General features: G+C 40.2%; 1 protein-coding gene across 2 annotated transcripts in view; it reads right to left on the bottom strand.

Annotated features, from left to right (window-relative positions):
* LOC130162873 (FERM and PDZ domain-containing protein 1) overlaps positions 1 to 15656 on the bottom strand; it is a 43771-nt gene extending 28115 nt beyond the window's left edge. The window contains exons 1-2 of one of the 2 annotated variants that reach the window (XM_056366724.1): positions 15350 to 15656; positions 7346 to 7459 (exon numbers count right to left, since the gene is read on the bottom strand). The gene's annotated coding sequence lies outside the window, so the exon portion shown is untranslated. The remainder of the gene's footprint in view (positions 1 to 7345; positions 7460 to 15349) is intronic. The other variant, XM_056366731.1, reaches the window with a different exon arrangement.
* Between the last annotated feature and the right edge of the window lie 10914 nt (positions 15657 to 26570).

Raw genomic sequence — 26570 nt, 5'->3', positions numbered from 1 at the left:
ATCAGTCTTGGTCCATTGTTTGGTCTGCACCAGAGTTTCAACTTCCAAAGTGAAGAGCTGACATTTGGAGAAACACATTTTGCTTGTACTTTTGCAAGGAGCTGAGTTTCATCTCTGTTTGTCCAGTACAGAAATACAGGTACGGGCCTGCCCCTGCATCTCAGTCAGAAGTAAAGGCAAAAAAAGAGTAAAGAGCTGCTGGTGCAAAACTGTTATATTCTTTGTTATTCTGTGCCATAATTATAAACTGTATGCAGAAAAAACAGACCTTTAATATAATGGTTCTCAACATTTCTGCTTTTTTAAATTATCAAGAGAGACATTATCATATTATTATTTTTGTTTTTCAATCTTGTTAATCACCTTATAAGAAACGACTACTACTACTACTAATAATAATAATAACTTTATTCATATAGTGCTTTTCTGAACAAACTAGAAAAAGTAAAACCAGATAACAGAAAAATCCAAGCAGTTAAACAAGTGGAGGTTTATCTTGACAAACAAATTGAATCATTGGCACAACCTCTATAAGGATCTACAGCTACAGCATGTGCTGCCAGGTACTTGCACTACCTACTGACCTGGATATTGTTGCTGGCAGAATTACAACACAAAACCAATCTGGCAACAACACAGAGAGGTCAGGTGTAAGAAATAAGTTCAAGTCTGCTGAATCATCTTTCAGGTTGATGTATCTATTTCAGTTTTATTTATTCAATCAATTAAATGAGATACAGTGTGCACATAATGTGAAAGTGTTAAAGAGATGCTGCTCTCTGCTTTCAGTATTTATAAGCCTGTTATATTATTTTCTTTATCTTATGTAGAGATAGCCAACAACTGTACTTCCCTAAATTTTGGACTATTCATTTAACCAGGCACTAAGATTTGCCCTGTGCTTCTGTTACTTTGGCATGTTGTTCAGTTTCCCTGGAAAATTAAGAAAAAAAGCTTTTCCCACTGATCCTGGATTTTTATCTAAATTATTGTTTGCTGTCTCTTTAAATCATTGTTGTGGCGCTATCCCACTGTTCACCATGCAATCCCCTGCTTGTGTCACTCTCCCTCTCTTTCTATTAGATTACTGTTTAGCTTTGGGAGGAATCAGATTTCTCACATTTGTTTGTTTCTCTGTGCTTCCAACACAAGAGAATTACACATCAGCAACTTCTCACTATGCTGTCATATTATTTTGTGCATCATCTTTCGTTTCCAACATAATCCATAATTCATTTTATAATGAAAGGCTGACATTTTTATGCTTCAATCAGGTAGACTATCTTTTTGCCTCTTCCATTCACAATTCTCCCGCTCTCTCTCTCTCTCAGCCACTTCTTGTAATCAGCTGACTTCAGGTGTTGTCGGTAACCAATCAGATCTCACCACAATCTCAACCAGCCAATCAGGTTGTCCCAGTCAAACTTCAAAATCTTTTCTCCCCTCAGTGTGTATTGCTTCGAACGGCATACATTCTCCTCACCCCTGTCAGACGCCAATCATGATCCTCTCAGAGAGGTTATGAATCCCAGCACGCATGCCACAGGAGATCGCATCCAAATCTGCAGGCGGCAGCACTCATCTTGCTCTATGTGCAGCGGCTCCAACAGATGAGCAGATTTCCTGCGTCTCAACTTCTCTTCAGCCTCAGGCATCTTTCTGAACCAGACGATAGTTCAGACAATAGCTGTGATCCGTCTGAGTATTCTTCTGAGGCAAGACTCAGCTGCTCTAGCCGCACCTGCTCGCAGTCACTTCATCGCAGACTCCACTTCTACACTCCCTGGCCGACTTCATGCAAACCGTGGGCATTGCTTTAGCTCTGCATCATCTTAGACGACCACCGCCACCACCCAGGCTCCACGCTGCAGCAGCATTCACGCCCAATCACACTCGTACTTTGCAAGCTGCTCATCATTTCTCAGGCCTCATGTCACAGCCTGTCTAGGTAGGCATTCATAAACACATCTTCACTCTTGGGGGGAAACTACTATTACAAGCTGATTATGGCGTATCAAGGTATGTCAGCCCATGTCAGTCCTCTCCTTTAATGTATTCCACACAAGTTCATAGTGTAGCAGCAGGACGATATAGTCAAGGAGTTTGTCTTCGACCTGTCCACAACTTGTCCGGCCCCTTCTCAGTGTTAAGCCTCATGCCACCACAGCGACCTTCTTCATTAGCTGTTGTTCATTCTATTAAACCATAAGCTTAGAGGTCAAGGAGCTTGGCTTTTCAAGCTGATGCTTTCAGTCATATTTAAATGTAATATATGTACACATACTGAATATTTATACATCAAATATATATGAAGTAAACATACTGTATTCGTTAAATTCTATGAAACCTATTAGAATTGGAACTATTGCATATATTGACATATATGTCTACCATGTAGCATATGTATGCTTATATTGTAGACATATGTTATATACATCCACCCTAAAGCTTGTCAAAATATGTTGATATTATAAGTTGTCTATTAAAAGATAGACATGTATCTTTTAAATTGATAAGAAATAAGCATGTAGAATGTTTCATGTATATTGCTTTCATATTCATTAAAATATATCATTAACATTAATGGTCACAACATTCATACAATATAAGTCATCATGTAGATTTTTTAATAACTGTTTAAGTTTTGCTGTGGGTATTTCATACATGTAAATTATGTCTTCACTATCCAGATGGGGAAAATGTATAGCAACATAACTCTTGATATGCGGACGTATGTCATATGTTACATTTGTCATTCGCCCATCTTGCCGAATTTCTTCAGTGTAGGTGGATTCTGAAGTAGTATGCTACTTCACGGTGCATGAGACTTTGGCTGCCACAGTGGTCCACAGATTTTACGAAAAGTGTCTCAGAGATCAAGATCCTTTTCATTCTTCATCTGCTACAATGCTACAATTCTTCCTGATAGATCATCCTCAGTTTAGCTCAGGCTCATCTCTGTCCTTACTGATACACATTTTTAGGTGCTCTGCATCCCCTGTGAGACTTCAATAAATAAATACTAATAATAATATTATATTGTCGCTCTCGCTCCCTGACTCTAACCTCAGGCACTTTTTCATCTCCTGTTATTTGACATGGCGTCTTTAGTGCCAATCCACATGATCCCATCCAGATGACGGTTTCGCTATTTTGCGCATCTGGTCTCATCTGCTCATCACTGAATGGCCTCACTTCCCTGAAGACGTGCTGGTGCATTCCTTTGATTCATTTCAGCATTTTCCAAGGATGCCCTCCATTCATGGCTTTTGGGGAGGGGTTTAGGACAATGATTTGCAAGTACTGGCCTCCCTCATATTTTGCACTGTATAAATATGTAAATCTGGATCCAGCTTTGGGAATTCTTTGCATGCGTCAAGTGACAATCAGCAGTTGCCGGGTGCTCCTCATCAATGATCATGTTCTTACACTTATTCGACAATCACAGTTTGCGCGTTCATTTGTATTGAATGATGTACTGCATTTAAATCTCAAGACATTCCTGATTGTTTGCTGGATCATTTAACGTATATGTTTTGACCCTCTTGTTCTAGTTTATTTTCTAATCTTTTCTATCTCTAAACCTTTCCTACATCGCATGACATCAGCGCTGTCTCGTAATCAAGGTTGTGATCCCAATCCTCATTAAGTCATGCATACATTGTGACTGGTGGTGGTCTGGTCATTACAACTGCTTGTGCCATTCAACTGGGGGTGGCTGTCCCTGGCATACTTACTTTATACAATCTTATAAACACCATTCTCATCATCTCTACCTCAGCATGGTCTTTGCGACATCATGAATAACTTTTCAGTTTGGCTGTGGGGCCTTCATGTCTGTTAGCCATTGCTGACTTTAACTTCTCTCTGGTTATCTGACCTAATTTTATTTTAGCTGAATCAGTTTAGTATTTCGACCTTTTGTTTCAGTTTGGTCCTTACCCTGACCTTTATGTTTTACATGCTGAATCATGGTCGTGTGACCCCAGCAACACTGTATTTTCTGTTCTGGTCATTGGACCTTAACATTCCTTTGGCCAGATGGATTTACTGACCTTAATTTCTGTTTGTTTTTATTAGCCTTTATTTCAGTTTGGTCTTTGCTGACCTTTTATGTGCTACATCATTGTGTTTGTCATTTCTGACCTTAATTTCTGTTTGTTTGTTGAACCATAAGGTTGTTTTAACATTTTATTTAAGCTGGCATACTGACCTTAATTTCTATTGGTTTCATGACCTTCATCTCAGTCTGGTCCTTGCCTTTCATTGTGTTGCACATACTGATCTTGAATTTGTTCTGGCGTTCAACCACATCTTTAACTTTCACATTTAGTCAGAATTGACTGATTGATTGATTGATTGATTGATTGATTGATTGATTGATTGAATTAATACAGAACTGCCTCCCCATAAGATTTTTCAGACCTACAGCGATGTCATCTACAATTCATGAGGAACGCTACCTCATTCACCAATTATTGAATATAATTAATAAAACCATAATTATTCTCTTTTCAGCATGTATTTGTCTGTATAGCCTTCTCATTACCTATTTCACTAGAAGTCCTCTGTAAGCAAAGGATTGATATATGGAGCCTGTTTGTCATTTTTCATTACTTTTTATTTTCTTTTGGCGGGTTTCCTATACTTCCCACAGCCTCATCCCCTTTAGACATATGATGACATCATGATCGGGTCTAATCCACCAAAGACTCTCACATCGCTCACTTTTCCTCTCTTGTTTTGTACATGGCAATAAAAGTTTATTCGTTAATTCGAAATGATGTCTCCCCTGATTGAAATATATTTTAGTTTTGAATGAACTGGACAACCTCTACAGACCAGGCATGTTCATCTGTCATGGCTGTGTTACTGTGTCCACACCCACACAGCTGAGACTTGGTGCTGCCAAGGTCTGATCAAGTCACGATTGAAGCTGAAATCACAATTTTTCATACTGAACATATTTCATCACAGTGGTTCACATCATAACATCTCCATTAACAACATTTTAGTAAATACTGTATATATATATATATATATATATATATATGTATATATGTATATACACACACACACACACACACACACATATATATATATATATATATATGTACTAGCAATAAAATGAATGTTTTGCAGGATTTATGTTTTTCATTATATGATTGATGGATTGATGATTTTATTTGCGTGAAAAGATAATACATATATATGAGTTACCAAAACACCAAACAGGTGCAGTGTGGTTTGGTATTTCTCCCGTCAAATTCCATTGTAGCTGCACTGGAAATATCCCAACATGATGTCATGTCTAGGGTTTCCCCAGGAAAACAGAGGTGGTTCTTCCTCCAGACATGAGACAGTCAAGCTGTCTCCAGCTTCTGTGCTCTTCTTTATAATAATTCTCTGATCAGAGTCATTTATGCAATCGTCACAGACCTACTGAAAAAATTCATAACTTTATAATGTGAATAAATAATGAGCGGAGCTGGGCCACATCTTATTTCAGTGAATCAAACCTTAACTTGATTCAAACCATACTGGGTACAGCTGGTCCGACTGGTGACTATGAAGCTAATTTCAGCCTGGCTTTTGACCTGCAGTGCAGCTTGCACTCCCCCGCTCGTGCTCACACACCCTCACCTCACGGTCACTGACTGAGCCGTTTGCCTCTGCTTTTCCAAATGTATAAAACTTTTCTTTCTGGACAGCCTTTATTTCAGTTGGCACACCTCTCCTATAAAATTGCTGCAGGAAACCTTGATGTCATCTGTCAGAAACATTGGATTTCCTTTAATGCTGAGACTGGGGCTGGGCAGTGTAACAAATGCTGCAGAAAACTACACACACACACACACACACACACACACACACACACACACACACACACACACACACATGCACACACACATTGATAATGGGGTTGCAGCAGAATTTATAGATTATCCTCCACTGCCCACACTTACATGCTCTCTTGTACATTCATTCATTCATGTAGTCATCTGTTCTCCCTCTATCCATATTCTTCTCTTTGCATTTCACACATAAACAGTTTTTGTAATGTATAGTGTAGTTTATCATGCTAGTTTCGTCTAGCATACCCTAGCCTTACTTTTCCTCTGCAATAAATTCCCCACCCATTTGCTCACATTAATATTGTTGGAATTGGTTGTATGAACAACATTTTTGCAATAATCATGTGACTGTGCATGCACAGCAGGCGGTGAGAGACTGAAAAGGTGGGGCTGATTTAAAAATCACGAGTGGTGCTGGTTACCATTACGAACCATGTAAGTTATTGATATCATGAATCTCAGCACAGTTCTATCAGCCTCCAGATAATCAATTCATATTTACCTATGGCTTCTGACAAAAATCTGATGGTAGCCACTAATCATCTTAAAATAAGCATATAAGCAATTTTGTATTTTGTTGTGGTTTATATGTGGCGATACAAAACTCCTGTGTAACAACAATCCGACCACTCAAGCATCCGGCATGTGACTCCTCTGTAGTATGTAAATGTCATCTTGAGTTGAAATATGCTATATGGGTTATAGTTAATATTCAACCCTGATTTCACTGCTTTGCTCACTGTACATTGCACCTTGACAACTTTGAACTGGTGTTTAGTGGCAGCATCACTTATAACTGAAACATAAAATGCAAAAAAAAAAAAACCACCTTAAACATACAATTACTACAATAATATATGTATTAATGTATTATTAAAAAGTGTTAAAGTGTTAGAATCCCCTGCAAAAAAAAAGAAGAAAAAAAACACCCAATGTAATAATGTTGCATAACACAAAATCTGGCCTGGGCTGTATCGAGATATTAAATTTTGACTATCGCCCAAGCCGGAGTTCAAGTTCAAGTTAGTTTGAACGATTTATGTGTTATGTCAAATTTGTTTGAACTTGATTTTTCAAACTGTGACAGCCCTCTGGTAAATGAACATATTTTGTAGTGGGCAGGAAAACATATGCTGAAACTTTCACTCTCAATTTGCTGCACTACTCTAGCATAATGCTCTGAATGCACACACACATGGATTTACACAATAACATACAGAGCAGGCAAATGGGATTACAGTGTGTGTCTGCAGGCTGTGCGTTTGTGCGTCACTCCCGCTGAGCCAGATTAGACTGAGCTTCCCCTCAACCTTACAGGTCTGTTTAGGGTAACAGACCTGTCTTATAGTCTAAAACTATAACTCAGACAGCCTGCCTGATTCACTTTCTCCTTACGCTCTCTTAATGCTCTAATATCGTCATTTTAATTTCTGTGTACAATCTGTTTCACATTTGTGATTACTGGTTCAGAAAGACAGAAATACACACACCTGCTCTCTGCCCTGTGTATCAGGGCTCCATGAAGGCGCCAGTTACAGTCCCGCTCTGCTCTCTGTCTGTCCATCGCTCTGCTGAAGAGGACCAGGGTGACTCGCCTTCATCTCCTGAGGGCAGAATTAAGAGTTAGGGTTGTTGCAGTCTCAATCATCGTCAGTATCATTTCATATAGGAATTAGGAAAGACCGTTCCATAGCTTGATGGATGGCCAATCACATACACAAGTAGAAAGATATAGAAAAGTAAGTGCCAGTGCCTAAGTATTATTATCTGTTATATCACTGTTCAGCGCACTACACATGATTTTCTTCTGAAAGGATGAGAAAGCTATGATGAAGAGAGTTAACAATGGAGGGGTGCTTCCCTCTTCATTCACATGCACCTATCAAATAACTCGGTAATCATGGGCACATAGAGGGAGGGAAAGGAGCAGGGATGAAAGGAGGACACAAAGAGGAGGATAAGAGAAAATGAGTGAAGGGAAAAGACAATAACAGACAGGCCAGGCAGCAAAAAAGACAAACTTTCCCATCTGAGAGTTTGATAGACAGACACACATGACGGCAGAGAGAAAGGTCGGAAAAGGGATATGGGGTGGGAAGCGAAGGAGGGAGGAAGAAAGGGGCAAGACAGAGAAGTGAGTCGTGGGATGAGAGGAGGAAGACAGAGAGACAGACGAGGCAAAAGAGACAGCAGGGCTCCATCGCAGTAGGATGGGCCTGCCCGGGCTGCTTGAGCTGTTTGTGGAGTCCCACTTGCCCCTGCACTGCTCCAAACACCATCCATATTTAATGAGGCCCTTACAAAGCCCTGGGAAAAGAGATGCTGGGAACTCTTCTGTCCCCCACCCCTCCTCCCTCCCATTTCTGCCTTCCCACCACTCAAATTCTCACCCCTCAGTACTTTTCTCTTTCATAATTCTCCCTCCTCTCACTGTTTCCTGCTGTCTTTCTCAGCTTTTCTGAATCCGTCTCTTTTCATCATTCTTTAGCTATTTTTAAAGATTGATTGTTCCCTGCAGCTCCTCCGTGTCTCCAGCTCCTCTCAAAGTACTAGAGGGTGTTAAGCAAGCACACACAACGCTAAACTATTAGCTCAGCATGTGGCTGCGAATGGGGTGTTTGCTTAATTTTGGTGTGTGCATTTCAAACAGCATGACATCTTCACTTTTTTCTTAAAAACAGAGGAGAATCAGCTGTGTTCTCTCAGCCATGAGGAAACAGCAGCATGCACGTGTGCTGCCGTTCTTCTTTTCTCTCTCGCAGCCGCTCACATTCAAAAACAAATCGAGGCACATGCTCTTTGTGATTGTGTGTATGATTTGTGTATATGTGCAACGATGTGCTGGATTTTATGAGTGTATGTATGTTTTTATTATGTGAGTGAGTGGATGAAGTTTGTGTGTGTGTGCGCGTGTGTGTGCGCGTTGGTCAGAGTGCTGCGTGCATCAATAATGTATCTAGATAATGCAGCCGCTTCACTCTAACAACAACTAACAGGCATACCGACGCACAGAGGAAGACAGAGAATGAGGGGAAAGAGAGGGAGAGACATGGGGGGAGAGAGAGAGAGAAAACACATGAGGTAGCAAAGAGAGGAACGATGAGAAAGGGAAATGTGAGTGATACAAGAAGGGAGCAAGAAGAGGGTGAGGGGTGTGACTGGTAGGGAAACCTAAAGAACATATGTCTATGTGTCACACACCTCAGTTTCAAATATTACTCAGGAATGATTCTGGGGTTTATATATGAAGCTAATTTAGCTATTATCAGTAACTGGGTTTCACATACTCTAAACATCCTGGCAGTTATTGTCACTGTATTAGGAGTACGTGTTGTACTATGTTGGATTATGTAGAAATACGACTTACAACTAGAACCATATTATTAAAAAAATCTGGGAACTTCTTTTCCAGGGGTGGAATTTAACAACATTCCAGGCCACCCTCATAAAAAACCTCAGACAAACTCTAATCGTTAATTTAACAGGTACTAGACAAGTTATAAATTTGGCCACATTAATAAAAAAAAAATTCATAACACAAAAACAAAGGTGAAAATCAGATTTTAAAAATACTGTTTGCAGTGTAAAGCTGTATTCACTTTATAGGGGAAACATTTTGAAAATTTCCTGCACATGTTGCTTTCATTCTTTCAAGCAATATGCAACTACTTCATGTTAGTTTATGACCAGTTGCAAGTATCTTTTCTGGTTAACAGGAGAAATGACTTCTGCAAAGACCTAAAGGCTACAGTGGGAAAACAAGTTTACCAACTGACTGTGCAAGCAGATCTGTAGTAGTGGCTGTAGTAATTACAATGGGAGCAAAGAAGGAAGTCAGGTGACAGTATAAAGAGCGACAAACTCCGAATTAGGAGGAGGTTGGGGTTGTTGCAGGTATCCACGAAACACAGGACTCTGACTGCAAAACACGTCACTCCCTGTACACCAATTATTTTCCTGGAAAAGACAGCAAATGCAATAGTTGTATCGAAACTGTCTATGTGACAGAATATTGCTTTTTTTTTTTTTAAATAAATGAGAATTTATTCTACAACCTTTGATATATACATTTTAGTCTGATTAATTAAATTAGCTGTATTTTACACTGCACATGTATGTCCACTACTCTAAAGGCAGTGAGGGGACCCAATCCAATTAGCAGCTCACAATGTAGTCAGACACACACACACACACACACACACACACACGCACACACGCACACACCCACACACACACACACACACACACACACACACACACACACACACACACACACACACACACACACACACACAATCCTTGTAACCTAATGACCTTTTCAGGTAAATGTCTTTCTTTTAATTGACACAGACAGTGGGTGGCTGTGTAACAGTGGGTATACATGTGTGGTTGTGTGTCTCTTAAGTCACACATGATAAAATGTCAAGTACAGTACATGTAACCTACATTAAAGTTATTCCACTTTAGGACAAAGTTGTTGTCTTTTGTTTTACTGGTTTTGTACACAGAGCCAAACAGAACGAAGGTTTTAGATAATGTGTTGTATTTCTCTCTTTAGCTGATTCATTGCAATTTATAATGAGCATTGAGTCTCAGAGGGCAGACGGCTGGCTTTGATTCAGAAAACACATTTAACTTCGATTCTCCACTCCATCAATAGAGTAAATGGATGTTTACGGCAAACATGAAAATAGGATACCAGGTAACACCAGTGCTATCATATTCATTCATGTGTATTTTTGTCTGTCTAATGTTGCAAAGTTTATTCCTATCTATTTGTTCCACAAATCCTGTTGTGAACTGACTGATGAAAGCAGCGTTAGATAGTGAATCTCTAGCTACTTCCATCTTGTTCTGTCTAATAATACTGAGAGAGAGGGAAGACAGAGACAGACATCATAGACATCAACTGCCATTAGTCAGTGAGACACAGACACACAGCCACTGGCTTTACTGATCAGTAGGGTAATTAATCCACTGACATGTGAGCAGTTAGACTGGTTCTGGTAACTTAAGTCCATTAAAGAGGGTGATTTCTGACACTGGTTTACTTGATGTGTCCTTTTGCCAAATGTTATAGTTGGCTATTTGAAAAATAGTTCTCATGCCTCTTTATGCTTCTATTTACTTAGTTATCTTAGCCTGTCAAGAACAGAAATGAAGTTTCTGGCACTGTTTAACAAACACTCTGTAGATACTCTGAGAAAATGAAGTGGAAACCAATACAGTAAATATATATATATATATATATATATAATAATTTCTACATATTTGCATAAACATAATATATTTTCAGTACCAGTTCAATCCAGAAAGTGCTGTCTGTTAGCTCAGTCAATTAATCAATTATTTGAGTTATTACAATTAACTTTTAAGCAAAACCAACCCACCAAACATTTGATAGTTCTACATATTCATCTAAAATATGACAATATGCTGCTTGTCTTGGTCTAACATTTTTGAGTTTAGGACTGTTTGTCAGACTTGTGCTCTGGGATACTGTGATGGTCATTTTTCATTGTTTTCAGATTAGATTTCCAGATTATTCAATATAAAAATAATAAGCCTTAGTCGTTGCATAACGGTACGACAAACGGAAATGAGAAAACAGGGCTGGGTGAGCCTCAGATCCATCATTTGGTAGTATTATGGGTTTTCAGTCATTACACTGACACTGACACAGATTGGCAGACTGCACAAAAACTGTACCAACATTGTTCAACCAAACTTAAGTTATCTTATGTCTCAAGGAACACAAACAAACAAAGGTCTATTCACCCAGGAGCAAACGTTTTTCACAGCAGACATTTTCACTGGTCACAGATCGAACAAATTTCACTAACAGTGGTTCAGTTCCTTCCTTCCAGTCCCAGTAAGCCATGGCACTGAGCCAACATACTGTACACAATACCAGGCTATGAAACATTATAATCTATATAGAGTGCATTTGTTTGCAATGTTATTGCAACCTCACTGTTCCTCCTGAACCCGAGGTTCAAAAATCAATCACAGCCTCCTTTCAAGCACTCTGGCATAGGCTGAGCACTGTTACCCTGATTGTTTGAGCGCACCCCACTGCCCCCTTTTTGGAAAAGAAGAACCACCCCCCTGGTCTACCAGTCCACAGGCACTGTCCCCAACCTCCATGCAACATTGAAGAGGTGTGTCAGTCAAAACAGCCCGACAATATCCAGAGCCTTCAGCATCTATGGGCAAATCACATCCACTCCTCGAATCTTGCTACTAAGGAGCTTCTTGACTACCTCAGCGACATCTGCCAAGTATATGGATGAGGCTTACCCCGAGTCTTCAGATGGAGTCGGACATGAGTTCCCCAAAGTGGTCTTTCCACTGGTCAACAATATCCCTGCTCTGAGTTAGTGCCCTGCTAAAAAAAAGCCTGGGCTAAGCCCTGATTCCCCTTCCTGAGTTTGTCAGAATCTCCTTGAGGCCAACTGAAAGTCCTTCTCCATGGCCTCCCCGAACTCCACCCACACCCGTGTTTCAGGGTTTGTGACCACTGCAATGAGTTGAGCGTGGCTGGGCTCAGCCTTAGAGATATAGCCGCCTTAGACCCACTGCTCCTTTCCATTGAAAAGAGCCAGTTGAGGTGGTTTGGACATTTGGTAAAGATCCCTGGGCTCCTTCCAGTGGACGTCTTCTGGGCACGTCCAACTATTAGGAGGCCCTGGGGTAGACCCAGAACACGCAGAAGAGATCATATATCTCATCTGGGCTGGGAACGCCTAGCCATTGCTAGGGGAAGGGGTGTCTGGATTACTTTGCTTGACCTGCTGCCACTGAGACCCGACCTTAGGTAAGCAGCAGAAAATGGGTGGATGGATTTATTATTCACTGCAGTTGCTCACATCATCAATGGATGGATCTCCATGTCTACATAAAGTTATGTAACTGTGCAAAACTTCAAATAGTGACTCTTGACTGAATATACAACCATAAGCTGTAGAAGTAAATGCAGTACGCTTAAACTGCACTGATGCCCCTAATGATTTATTTACAACAAGTCAGCAACTACACTTGTCTTAATGACATAGTATTTACTTTGTATTTGTGGGTATGCAAGTTAGAGTCTTTCATAATAATGCTGAAGCATTTCTGACAGATTGATATTGAAGTTCAGTTTCTTGCTTGACCCTATGACTTTTGAATAAGAATGATGGACAATGAGATTTATTGTTTACATTTTTTTTTAAATAAATGACGAACAAGCCATCCTCTGCATTCATTTTGTTTTCCCTTCCCTTCCCCAAACTAAAAAAGTACCACACTATAACTACTAAACCGAGATATGTGTTAAACTACACTGGGTTAAGTTGGCACTATCACAGCTGCACATTTCAGAATCCATGGAGGTAAAATCTAAAGTAAAGGTTCACTGAATCAGCAGGCAGGTATCAGTTTATTGTTTATCTCTGTCCAATAAGAACTGATGGATAACCTCTGATAGGCCAACTGCACTAAAAGCGCTTAAAGAACTATTTCTGCTGTTGTTGGAAAACCCTTTAATCGTGAGTTTCAGATTGAAGCCAAACTTGGTCGAAAGTGCTGTCTTTATGGCAGAGGAGATTAAGGTTGACAGAAAACCTTTTAGACCTCATTAGAGCAGTTCCTCTTAACATCTTTACTTTCTGATTGACCACTGTGCAGTAATAAGTCAGGGAAAGCTGCATTTTTTTATTGGTGGCAGCTCTAGCTTTTGCTCATTGGGAAAGTTTTCTGACCCTTTCACATCCTCAGATGTTTTGAGAAACGTTTTAAAAGGATTTACCTCTTACAATATTCAGGTTTCAAAAGTAGCCTAAGTATAGCACAATGTGAGGTCTGATGTTGAGTTCTGGGGTCAAGAGTTCAATATGTAACTTAATGAGTTTGGAGAAATAAAAAAAATTGACTCTGCTTCTTATTTTACCACTGAATGTAAAGTTTTGCGGCTCTGACAGTGAATAAGGAGCTGAGGGAAATTTGGTTTCATCAGGCACTAAAGCTGAACAATGCAGTTGTGTGCGAGTGTATGCATGCAGTTATATAAAAAGCACTTTGTTGATGTTGGTCTTAAAACATGCTATGCTAATAAACATAATTGTTATTATTATTACTATTATTATAGTTATTATTATTATATAAGGGCCTTTTAAGAATCCACACACATTGTCTGAAAGTGTGCTTGTATGAGTGTGTCCTGTTTTTTCCTGGCACGTAGTTACGTACAAAGAGGTTGACAGACACACCCCAAGTTTTCTCTCAGTATTAAACTTGACAAATACGAAGCATCAAAAATGTAGCCGAGCCTAAAAATAACATCATAAATTAGTAAAGCCTGGGAGGGCCGTCAGAACGCTGCCGGCCTCATATTCTTCTTCCTCTTCTTCTTCTTCTGTTTCAATTCTGCGCCGAGTGTCAGGGTTCCCTTTGTACTCGTATCTCTTCATGAAAAACAGATACATGTATAGATTGTACACACCTACTGATCTGTGCACATACAGTTCACATGCAGATGGAGCCAGGCCTCCTACACAACTGCACAATGTGCTCCATATTGGCATGTTACAATGGCATCAAGAGGCTGAAGCATGATGCAGCAAAATATCTGGAGCAACATCTTACTGTAAAATGCATGTAGTAATGTGTCTGTGTGTGTGTGTGTGTGTGTGTGTGCGTGTGTGTGTGTGTGTGTGTGTGTGTCTGTGTGCGCACAATAAGTGTTTGATTGTGTGGCTGTGCATGTTCCTGCTTGCAGTGATGCATTAGTAAAACACATTTTGATTTCACACAGACTATGTACTATTAGTCTGTTCATCAATTCTTAAGCAGCAGTTGAATATAGAAAATGACTGAGTCATTTGCTTTGAAAGGAGCCGGGGGATGCCTCAGTCTGTGTCCAAACTGAATGAAGTGAAACATCTGGAGCACTAGGTCCACCTCCGTCATACCTTCCAGTCCTTTCTCAGCCAATTAAGCTTAAAAGTCCCTGTTATCAACCTGTCTCCTCCCCTTCACGTGCACCCCTCCTTCATCATATAACTTAGGTGTATTTAAACAGGTGAGGTCGTGAATGGGTGGCACCTTTCACCTGCACTCCCCTAGCTGGAGTACATTATTTATTTATTTAGTTATTTATTTATTTATTTATTTAGTTTGGGAGGGCGGGGGTGGGGGGTGGAGGAGCAGGTGCTTGTATTTACTTTATTGATAATGAGACTTTTCTCATTTGGAGCACACATCAGAAGGTGGTTGTCATTTTTCTAATTGATGAACTTTAAACGGGACACTTTTGAGCATAAGTTAGCTTTTTATCTTTTCTTTAGAAATATCATGATGTTCATCGAGCCAAAGCACCGTCATTTGCTAGCTAGCTTGCAGCGAGGTACTGAAGGGAAACAAATACAATTTCTATTGACAAACATCTATTTTTGGCACGTAATGTGTGGTTGTTAGTCAGTGTAGTTGGCTGTATATTAATGAGGTGTAAAGACCTTACTGAGTAGCGGGTAGCTCCTTTCTAATCCCCTCCTGAGCGTTGGGCGGGCCGTCCCGACAGTCCTGGATGTAGAACAACTTCGAAAAGCGCTGCAAAAAAAAAAAAAGCCGAACCTTTCCTCAGACAGTGAGGAAGTCAGTTAATCCATATCACCTGGCGTTTAGGCGGCGCGAGGAGCACGGAGCTCTGCCTGTACGAAATCAAAAGGTGCGTTTGATAAAGTCCCAGAGCAGGTGAGATGCGAACGGGTGAGAGGCATGAGGCTTAAGCGACAGTAATCTTCTCTCACTCCCTCAACACTCCTCCATCTCTCTCTCTCTCTCTCTCTCTCTCTCTCTCTCTCTCTCTCCTCTCTCTCTCTCTCTCTCTCTCTCTCTCACTCACTCACACACACACATACACATTCACGCGCGCGCATAAAGTTTTGATAGTGATGACGAGTGTATCGCTTCATAAAGAGAAAAACTGAAACGAGCTCTCAGTACACACCTGCGCCTCTCATTCTGTCTGTGTCTGCTTGGTGTGGGGATTTGTAGGTTACATGCACGTGCGTGTGTGCGTGCATCAAGACCCCAAGAGGCTGGCTACTGTACGAACAAAGACCTAATGCTGATTTACAGTAACTTTCCTCCCTTCAGAAATTATATTAGAGAGGAAGACAGATATGGCAGCTAACTTTATTATAGTAGACTATCTTATTTTTATTTTGAAATGAAATACTATAGACCAACATTGTCGGATAGATAGATAGATAGATAGATAGATAGATAGATAGATAGATAGATAGATAGATAGATAGATAGATAGATAGATAGATAGATAGATAGATAGATAGATAGATAGATAGATAGGTACTCCGTTAATTGTCCTCTGTCGCCTCCTACTGGCGTCAGTTCTTTACTGCCACTCACCACACTACAAATGTTTAATTTGACAACCACCACCACAAAGGGAATTTGCACCACAAAATACACTATCAATTAGGTCCTTCATAATCATGAAATCTTGTGGATCTATCTTTTTTTATATTTCATTTTGTGTTTTATACCCTTATACAGAGAGCAGCACGTAAGTAAAACACAGGAAAAGCAATAAAACAGCTGGTTGTATTTTCAGAGTTCTGTTGTGGTTTGGATTTTTAGGCCAAACTTAAAGCCACTAAAACATGTAACATAAAGCAAAATTATGTGGTACAAATTAGAGGTGTCATATGCTGAATCTGAATGTGGGCGATATTGCAAGTCAGTGAGAGGGAGTGTTTTATGATGTTATTGGATATTTATAATTTTGGCATCATATTATGAGGTACCATGATTTATCAGGTAGACATTTTCCTGGATTGGCCAAAAACACATCACTGCCTTGGCTATCTGATCTCCATATTCCAGAGTAGTATCATGATACAGGATTTTATCCATATTGCTTGCCCCTGTCTGTGCAAGTCGTAATTAGATAAGAATCTCTGGTAGTAAATTATTGTGTCAAGTAGTTTTAATTAATTGAAGAGACCACACATTAGTGCAACAGTAATAGTTAGCAGGTAATCTATTAACACAGTTTTGAGGAAATTGTTTATTTTGTGCAGTGTTAATTGTGGTTCTCAGTTGGGGTGTCTGAGTATAGCAATCCTCTCAGGGAATGGAAATGTAACAGGAATCAACTGTCTTCTGTGGTCCAACATAAAGTCAGTGACTCACTTTGCACATCTGGTCACAAGATGTCAGTGTTACACAACTGTACCGCTGCTTCCTCTCTCTCCTTTTGTTTCTCTCACTCTCTGTCACTTTCATCCACCAACACACATGTGCATGTGCATGTACACGCACACACACACACACACACACACACGCAGCTTCAGCACTTGTCCACCCTCCATGCCGCCTTTATTAATAATATCATAACCACACAGTCCACTTCCAGTCACTACTCAAGCCCCTTTATCCTCTCCAGGAAGCCCACACTGCTACGCACGTCTAGTCTAATTTAACAGAGATTAGGAGAGGAAACTCTTTTGTTGCTCTTGTTTCGACCCCCGCGCTTTGTGGTCGGTTTGATCTCTGTCCTTGGCTGTCAGCTGGTGGACAGAACTATTTTGGGTGGGTGCGAGGGGATTTTTTGGCCTGTTGATTGTTCTGAGTCATAAGAATTTGGCTCTGCTTTTCAACTGGAGGAGGGAGACGGGCTGCAGTGAGAGCAGAAGCATATTCTAGGGCCAAAATGAGGGGAAAGATAGGATTTTATCCACATGGACTGATGACAAAAAGAACAAATTCAAGACTAATCAAACAAAGAGAAAATAAGCATACAAGCGAGGGTGTTTCAAGATCAGGACATACAGAAGAAGAGACAGACGGCAAGAGTCAAAGGTCATTCCGTCCCTTGTGACTCAGGCTTAACTAAAACATGTTTTAGTTTGTCTTTTTTTTTTCATTTTTTGCCACAGCTTTAATTGAACACATCGTCAACACTGTAAACCAGAAATACATTTCTCCTCTTGACCAAATGTTCCAAAGTTTCAAAGAAAAGTCCAACAAACTATTGTATTGACTACAGAACTGAGCGTATACACATTCTTATTGCTTCCTTTCCCCTTTCCTCTCTATATGGAGATGAAAAGATCTTTCATGTTGTTTCCTCTTGTTGCATTATTTATTGCACTGTGGCGCTTTATTAGCTGGTTTCATCTCAGATTTCGCAGGCTGTTTTTGGGGAAGCCTTTGAAATGTGTTTCTGACTCCAAACAATCCTTTTCCCGCTTTCTTTCACTTGCTCCAGTTGCTTCCTCTCTCATGATAAAAAAAAAAAAACCCTAGTTTTTCAAAGCGAATTGAGCTACGCTCTGAAGCAAAAATCCATTCAATACTGTCCTAAGGAAGGGAGATGTTGTTCTTGTTCCGTGGCTGACATGAAAGGAGAACAGAGGATCCTCTTTGTCATTAGCCTTATTAGCATCATTAGCACGGTATGGATGAACTTCAAATGACTGGCTTGGAGTTATTTGTGTTACCATAGAAGCAACATGAGTACTATTTTATGTTCTGCGTTTAAGACCATTGCATTTAGAATGAAGTGGGTACATTTTTAAGAAAGCTGATATGTTTCAGATGCAGCCACTAGATGGTGGACCTACTCCTGATTCAAAATGAGACGTGATGGAAGAGGAGAGGAGAGTCAGAATCACTGGAGATTTTTTTTTTTTTTAAACCACACAATCACACATTAAAAGTCTGTTTCACTCCAGTATTAACAAACATTTCCAAGGTAATACACATCTCCTGAAATTTTTTTGAAACATCTATATATTTACCTGTCCGATATATTTACTGATATATTGTCAGAGTCTTTCAGCAAAAGAAAGAAAGAGGACCAAACAACAGACTCAGTAAAAATCATTTGATGGATCTGCCATCACAGTTTTCTGTTACAGACCTGGAATGATTTGAATGGGCACAGCTAATCAAACACCACTTATGAATAGTATCTCGACTCACACGTCTCAATTAGTCACCACCACAAAACGTCATAGATGTCACAGGTTTGGTGGATGAGACTTGGGTTCATTAAGTTACAGAGCAGTAGTTTGCATGAAGGGGCCAAGAATGTGCATGTTCTCAGTCCAGCTAAACATTACAGTGTACAGTGAGACTGATTGGCATGGCTTTAACCAGAGAGGAGAACGGCAGCACGGACCCATTTGTCGAACTTATCTGAATAGGTTCAACAGCCTAAACATGTCTGTGTGTGTCTCGTCCGTCTTGAATTGTACAAAAAGATATTACCTATAAAGGCACCTCACCCAGCAGCCTCACAGTGCCCACTGGTGGCATGTGCTATGTGATAACAAAAGTGTTAAACAAGACATAACAGGTGAGACAAGGCAGAATGTAACTGGATGACTCAACAGGGCAAAACACGCAGTGAGTTTATTTAATGGCAATAGCAATAAAAGAAGTGTGCAATTATGAAATACAGTGATATCAGTTAAAGACATCAGTGATTTACTGTAGATTTCAAATAGCAAAACACACACACACACATACGTTCAAAGTACATTTTCATTATAACTTGAGGAAAAAATGAGAATAAAGATGTTATTGAGTCTAAATGTAACTGTCAGTAGTCTGTTTAATGAATAAATGGATGAGACAGTCTTATCAGAGAGTGAATATAACCAGAGAAATATCTCTGTCTGTAAATTACAATAAGGACTGAAAAACCTCCATGGGCTTGTTAGGAGCTTAAAGCTCCAGCCTGACTCTGAATGCAATGGTCCATCACATCGGGTGAGAGATGAGATGAAGATAAAAGAAGAAAAATTTTGGATAGCTTGCGAACAATTGTTGGTGTTGGGTTGAAACTTATGTAAACTTAATGTGTTTTTTTTTTTCTCCCTCTCCTTCTTCTTCTCAATGTGGTTTCTTGCATCTTTATCAGGAAGCTCCAACCACTCTGCAGTTGATGGTGGATAAGCCCAGCAGGCCTGATTTGGTTTGAACTCGTTTTTTTATTCATTCCATCTCTCCTAGTACCCACACCTCCACCATGGCCCGGTTTCTCCTGGCAGGCCTTAATCTCTCTCCCTAATCGGCTGCAGACGTGAGGCTTTGCCATTCCCCACAGGGCTGCACATGGGATATGGCCAAGTTTTCAGAGTGAGTGCAGAGGTCCTAAGTGCAACAATAGCAGAAAGCATTGTCACTTTCAGGTTAAGGGAACTGTGCGTGCCACCTCTCTTTCTTGTTTTGTTGTTTTTTTTCTCTGTTTTTTTCCTGCTGAGATGAGGAGAGGGAGCACGTGCTACTGTGGAGAAGCAGAGGTCGTGCTACATCATGCCTAAATGCCAGCAGAATGAATGAACCCAGAGTAACCAGCTGATCCATGATGCATTTGAGACTACTTGGGTCCAGCATCAAACGCACATCAACACTTTGATTCTCTGAGGGAGTCTTCCTTAAGGTTCCTATTGCGAACCCAAGTCATAATAAACAGACATAAACAGCTCTGTCTTTCATGTCAGCCTTATAAAAGAGGAATAAATAAGTACAATCCACTTCAGTGAGGGCCTTTGTGGAGAGGAAGCAGCTGGAGATGGCACTGGGCCCTGGTATTGTTTGCCAGCAGCTCCCTAATCGGACCATGGTGCCTTGCTGGCGTCTCCTGGAGAAGCGGGCAGGACACGTCACCCACATGAAAGAGACAGTCTTGAGTCTGAAAGTGCTGCGATGGCCACTATGGATGGCTTTGTTGTCAGTGTTTTGTCCACGCTGGATGAACGCCCTCTCACTCCTTGGACATTATTGTTCATGTCAGTGATTAATCTGATGGGACCAAGACTGATCAAATTACCTTTGATAATTTCTTCAGAATAACAGAGATCAAACAAAACTCCTTGTTAAGTGAGGATGGAAAATTGTGCATGGTTCCAAGGTTTACTTTGGACTTACCCCTGTTGAACCTCTTGTATGGGACTTGCATTAGAGGATTTCTGGGCCTGAATATTGAACAATATGGTATTTTTCTCTCTCCCTTTCTCTTCCCTGAGTTGGTGTTTTCTCGCTAATTCTGTCTCTCCCTTAGATGTGGTTCAAGCTATTTACAATTCCAACTTTTGGAATGAGTGTCCAACTCCCTTTCGTCTGGGATTAGATAGAAAGAGAGAGGGATGAGGGATAGGGAGGGAGGGAGAGACGGATCATAGCACATACAAGTGCTGCTGAGGACAAACTTGAAAGGATTAGGGGAAAGAATACAAAATGTCTAGCAAGTAATAAAAGTACATGTTATTTGTTGTCGGCAACAAAAGTGAGATCAGTGGAGCTTAAAGGACATCTGATTATTGCTGTGAAGTCAACAGATACTGTCAGAGAAAAGAGCGGCCAAAGAACTGTATGGAATATTTACCGACACACAGAGCGCGGCTCAGGTTCCCAAACTCAGCTGGCAGCAGATACTGAAGAAGTGGAGAGAGAAAGTGTAAGGGAGGCCAGCAACGATGAGACGGCTTAAAGAAAGGGAGAGGTATGTTTTATGTTGAAGCATATAAATGCTAATAGGGAAATAAGGTGCTCATTAGTGCAGAGGAAGCGTGTATAGAGTTCATATTCTTCAGATGACTGGTCAAATGCTAAATCTATCATCTAATCATTATCATCATTAATATGAAATATGCTTCAATAGGAAAAGTTGCTAAAGTTTGCCTGAAACTAACTGGGTTGTACCAATTGTCATCAGACCACATGCAAAGACAAAAGTGTTTATGCATGTTCTCAGTGGCCACGACCAAAGGCGGGATGAAAAGCCTGTTGTTATAGAGCGGATTGAGACGCAGCGACTCATTCGAGTTGGCAAAACAGAGGACACTTTCAGACCGTTGCATTTGTTTACACAAGCAGAAAGTGACAGAATAAGTTGTGTGAATGAAGAAAGTGAGCTTGATATAGAAATCCAGAACCTATAAACGTTCTCACGTCGGCACAGCACTGAGTGCCGCATTAAGTGCGCATGAATGTCACATTGACAGTTTTCTAATGTCACAGAAATTGTCGGACACTGCCCTCAGTCAAGCATTGGAATATGCGGGTCTTCATTTTGAAGCATGCCTTTGCCTTTACTCTGCTTTCACACCAAATACACAAGTGCAAGGCCACTATTTTCAATGTGATGTGCTTCACTTGAGCCATATCAGGCATGCATCGCTGTGATTTTCCACCAGATTTTGAAGCAAAAGGTCAACTAAACTGAACTTGGCCCCCGAACACGCTGACCTCCACAAGTACATTGAATTGTATTCCAGCACTGACAGGAGGCCAAAGTTAGGATGGCACTGATTTCACTGAGAGGAGAGTAGAGAAGAATGGAGAGAAAGTCATTTTTATGTGTCTCTGAATTCACAGCGTTATGTAACTCTACTCTCTGATCCACTTCAACTTGGATAAAAAAATCTCAATCATGGCAAAAGTATCAGACAAGAACACAATATGAGTCCAGAGCATCTGGTTAGCTGTTCTGGAGGATGGGTAATACTCTATGTAATGTACTCTATGCATTTCTTGTTTACTCTGCTATCAGCCTACAAGATGTGAAGTTGTATGTTCCTGAAGCTGACATAGTGAGTGGCATGAGCCGACTGATGATGTGGCTGCTGCTCGCGCTAGAAGGGTTCACGTTGGACACAAAGCAGTCTATAGGTGCCGCATGCCAACACATGCTGGCCTTATGTTCAGGAGACTGTCTGTCTTCAATGCACATTGTTAGACCTTTTGTCTAGCAAACACAGAGGAAAGAGAGAGACAGACAAAGGGAGAGAAACCTTCATTTTCCTTCCCATCTGGCCAAGATAGCTGTAGCTGGCGTGCAAATGGATACAGTAAATCACACGACCACTGTGAGAAAAAGTTTCTTTACATCGCAAAAAACTTGAGCTGGAGAACCCCCCCCCCCCGAGGACTTGGATACCTGAATGTTACCTTAAGTCTTTCCACAGTTTCTTTGAACTTTCTGCCATCGGTGAACATGCTGTTTTTGAGGATAATTTCATCCAAAGTGCTGCATGGGTGGCCTCAGTAAAAAAACTGAACTCTTTTACTGTGACAGCGCTTGTGTCATAATTCCTTCTCATTGTGCACGGAAATGTTTTCGCTAAACTTCAAAATGATGATGTCACATGAGATTATTTGCATCAAATAATTTGTTTGTACATTTCTATCTGATTCATTCACCAGCTGAATAATGTGAAACGAATGTGTTTAACTGCTGCTGTGTTGAAACGAGTGCCGCACAGCACCAAAGTGAATACGTTAGTCATCAACAGGAAGCTGACACTAATGGCTCCCAAGTTGTGGTTTTTGAAGGACATATGTCATGACAATTAACCAGGGCCCGGAGGAAGTGGGTTACTGGCAACACAATGCCCCAGAGCGGCCTGATATATGCCTGTCTGATAAACACTTTGGTCAGAGGAAAACAAAGTGTCAGCCGGATATGCTTTTGAAGTCTATTTGTATTGTTTTTTTGTGCAGATAAAAGAGACAGGTGCCTTTTTTGTCGGAGGCTGGAGGAATGTGAGAGAAGAAGCTGCCATTTTGTGTCATTATATCCTCTTTCATATTGGTTCCCACTGAAAAAGGCACATACAGTATTTACAGGAAAGGCAAAGTTCCATTACCTGCTAGTTTTATGTTACCTGGAGGTAGGGGAGGTTAAAAAGACTGCTGGCCTTTGATGAAATGGAGCAACACTTAAGCCCCAGAAACCAAGGGTCTTTGATCACTTAACCTGATCTTCTTATATTTAATAGCAAGACCTAAGGAACAGGCATGGGAACGGGCTGCGCCTCCTTTGATGATCTGAACTGGGTTTGCATGTGCACCTCCAGCAGAGGAAACATCACAATGCAATAGTATAAATCACTCAGCTGAGACAGGACTGTGAAGAGACAGTGTCTGTGAATACGTACACCCAAAACGAGCACCCTATACAGAATTCCTCTTCAGATTTTTCTCTTTTAACAGGATATTTTCCCCCTCTATTTTTATATCAACAAAGGGTCAAATGACTATGTGTAACATGAAAGAGGTTGCTCGTGACAAATCGACAGAGAACTACCACACACACATCTGTTTCAGCTCTACACTTCTTTTTTTTTAGCTTCTTTCTGCTCATTGTTTTGGTTTCACGGCCTGAAACCTCACTGTTTTGGTTCACCCTCACTGCTCTCATCACTGTCTTTTATCGCTCCAGCTACTGTAAAAACCCAGTATCAAAGACAAAGACAGAGCTAGCTGCTAAAAGCCAGATATTTCTCTCAGGAGTCGGTTCAGACCAAACCAAAGCTAAAACAGAGTGAATACTGGACTTTCATCCATCAGGTGAACACACATCATCTGAATGCTAATGTTGCTCCATGCCTGCTATATGTGTAACTATGAGACTGTTTAATTTTTTTTATATACCTTATTGCATTGTCTTATTATATTCTGGTTTTTAGTGCTTATTATCTTTAAATGTTGTTCAACTACTTGTCTACTTTCTTAGATCTACTGTGCTGAAACAATTTCACTTATTTCCACTGCAGCTGAACTTGCTTGAACTTTTGGCGTGAATTAAATGTCATTTTAAAGTTCCTCTCCAGATATGTTTTAAATGACGTAAAAATACTCTGCTATGATTAATATTGTGTTTAGCATGGTTTTCCCCACATCAAAATCAGAGACTTGCAGACGTTTCTGAACAGTTTGCGCATCTTTATTTATTTATGTTATTTGTCAGCTCATAACTGCCAGTGGCTAACGCAGTGTTAGTGGTTGTGTTAATACAAACTCTAACTCTCTGTATTGACAAGGTTTCAGCTTTACTTTGCCAGCACCCTGGTCCCGTGAATTGAGGGGATTAGTTCCTTGGGTATGTCACTGGTTCACTGCAGCTCCAAGGTAGAAACATGCAGTCATGGTGTTGACTGCTTGTTTCGCTCATTAAATATATTGTATTATATAAAAAACAGACATGTTAACAAGCTAACCTTAACCCTAACATCCCTATATGAACATTTCACTGGAGGGCTTCTTTAAGCTTTCTAGTGGAGACATTCTGTCTGGTTGAAAAATACACAAACGTGACAAAATTCTTGCAACTGCATCTTGGGAACAAGTTTCAAGTGTTATTTTTTTTTTGATGGCACTTTTGGAAATTTTCATGTCCCATACAAGTTTATCACATATCTGTCTCTGTCATATCTACCTTCTAGCTTGTTGTAATATCATAAACAAATGGTCAGATTTGATGATCACATTTTGAGAGGTCATAACACTAACTGCTGTGTAATGCAACTGAAATGAAAGGTATTTGTCCACCTCCTCACCTCTCTCTTAAATTCTTAAAATCAGGCCTTTCTTTTAAAAAGTGTTGCACACATTAAACTGCAAAACTCCAACCTACAAATGTGTAACAATTTGTTCCAACACATCAAATCCAAGTGTTTTGATTTCACAATGAAATGCTGTGGAGGTGCTCAGTGAATCACCACATCACATTCGTACTACAGTATTTTACAGATATCTATCATTAAATCATTTCAGTAAGTAATGGCTCAAAATTGGACTGTCTCTTCAGGCGTGTGCCAAAATTGCCAGATGGCCTGTCTGGGTCTGGCTGCGGCTCTGCATTTTGTTTCCCCACTAATATATGTTACATCTGATTCACTGACTCTGACCTACATGGCAGTGGGAGGAAAAGAGGATAAATAAACCTTTTTTTCTTTATCCAAAACAGAGAAAAAAACAATTTGTGGCCAAGTTTAATGATGATGACAGTTTGTCTTTTATTTGCCCAGAAAAAACAACCCCCCCTGTTTTAAGTGGCCTTTGATGTAACTCCTTTCTGACTTGTACCATTAAATTTAACACTGGGTACAACTTGGCATAAACTCCTTTTCTTTTTCTCTCTCGTTCCTGTTAACACTGTGCTGTGTTCAGCTGGGTAAACTCCCATCAAAGTGCATATGCCATTCCATCAGACATCTTATATAACCTACGCTAGTCATTATTAATGTAATTTACTTTTTCTGGAGAGATCAGCTCCTTCTTGTGGTCGTTATTATTCCATTGCAGTTAAATGGCCTCCTAAGTGTCATGGACGGCTGTTTGGGTGGGTACAGCGGATGAAAAGGTTTGCCTTGAGCAAAAAGAGGCAGACAGAGTCAGAAAGAGAGGTTGATCTTTGTATGAAACAGGCTCTGCTATCTCGGTTTTTGTTTCTTCTTCTCTTACTGCAGAGCTGGCTTCTAAAAGGCTGCAGTTGCACAACCAGCACTTTATTTTCATCTCATTCTACACGCTACGTGTCATACATGTACTGTAGCTTCAACCCACATATCAGCTTCCAAAAGCCAAAGTACCTGACCTGTCTTATAAGATATATGCTTACTGAAAGAGTTATTTTTATATAACACAGTCGCTCTTACAAGCTATCCTTCTATATGTCGGATTAAAAAGTTTTCAGGTGCAAAATCACCTTCAATATTAAGTCAGCAGAATAATTTGTTAAGTGGTTAATAGAAAATTAAAGCTGCTATAATTCATGTTTTTATAGTTATTCATCAAATAACTATGTGCATATGTGAAAGGTGCTGACTATAAGATCACCTGACTCCTCAGCTCTGCAGAGTTTATACTGTCTTTCAGCTCATTGTTTTGGTTTCGCACCTCGCAACTTTACACTTT

This window comes from Seriola aureovittata, chromosome 3 (genome assembly GCF_021018895.1).
Source record: "Seriola aureovittata isolate HTS-2021-v1 ecotype China chromosome 3, ASM2101889v1, whole genome shotgun sequence".
NCBI classification, from domain to species: domain Eukaryota; kingdom Metazoa; phylum Chordata; class Actinopteri; order Carangiformes; family Carangidae; genus Seriola; species Seriola aureovittata.
This window is presented reverse-complemented; position numbering and strand designations above follow the sequence as displayed.